The following is a 1257-nucleotide window of genomic DNA, read 5'->3' on the forward strand; positions in this document are numbered from 1 at the left end:
CCGTCCCTCCCCGAACCCCCGCCCGGTCAGAACGCCGGGTGCCGAGAGTTCCCGCGGGAGGCAGCGGAGGGAACGCTGGCGCGTTCCGAGGCGGGGCTCGAGCAGTCGCGGCTGGCGGGCTCCCGATTGGCTGGCGCGACTGGCGGGCTCTCCCTATTGGCTGCCGCGGGGAGGGGCGTGGCGGAGAGCCGCCCTCCGCTCCCGCCTTTTCTGGGCTCCGCCCCACTCCGAGAGCCGCGCTCGGGCCGCGTGGAAACCTGGTCTCCGAGCGTCGGCCCGGCCGCTGGGAGCGTCTGGGCGGCGCCCAGGCTGAGGGCGGGGAGGGCGGGCGATGTCAGGCCCAGGGCGGCCCCGGGTTGGCCAAGACGCCTCGAGGCGGCACCAGGGCAGCGTCCTTAACTGACCCTCCGGGCGCCACCCTACCTTCCCTCTCGGCTCCGCTCAGGCCCGCCCCCGGCTCGGCGCTGTGTGCTGGGTTTGTGCCGCCGGCGGCCCCGCAGTCTCGGTCCCCCCACCTCCCCCCTCTCGTTCCTCGCCCCTCAACACCCCCCCCACCTTGAGGTTTCCGCCTTGGGGGGTCCGGGTGGCCTCACATTTGCCCTGACTCCAGCCTCAGCGCGAGCACAGAGGGCCCAGGGGTCGGGGCTTTGGCCAGGAGCGGGGTCCCAGAGGAAGGGTCTCCGGAGCCCTGCGGGGGACGGCGGCTCGCCGGAAGTCAACGAGGAGGCCAGGCCGGTGCGGGCGGCACCTGGGCTTCCGCAGTTCCCGACCTTCCCCGAACCCAAATGCTCCGACTTGACTGACAGGCGAGGTGTTCTGTAGCTTCCCCGAGGGGCTGTGGTTCTGCAACCAGGGGGCGTTCACGTTACGCTGCTGCAGAGTTTGGGGGACACCGCAGCCCCCGGGGGTCCGGGCGAACCCCGTCCGGAAAGCCTCTGGTGAAGGGGAGCCGCGACACCTGCCGACGCCCAGGGGGCAGCACCGACCAGGGGGCGGCGCTCTCGGCTCGCCGTTCTCGGCGAGGCTGCGAGGCTCCTCCCGAGGCCCCCTCGGAAGCACCGGGGACTCTTCCCGCAGCACCGGGGACTCCTCCTGCAGCGGAAAACCCCAGTCCCGCGGGAGACGGGACCCTGGGATCCCCAGGCTGAAGCCCGTGACTTCAGGCGAACATCGCTGCCCCTCGCTTTCTCGCCCACGTCTTTCCTGTTGCTCAGACAGACCACTGGCCTCAGACCAGTACCGCCCGGGACTCTCCCT

This window comes from Myotis lucifugus, unplaced genomic scaffold (assembly GCF_000147115.1).
Source record: "Myotis lucifugus unplaced genomic scaffold, Myoluc2.0 scaffold_687, whole genome shotgun sequence".
Classification (NCBI taxonomy): domain Eukaryota; kingdom Metazoa; phylum Chordata; class Mammalia; order Chiroptera; family Vespertilionidae; genus Myotis; species Myotis lucifugus.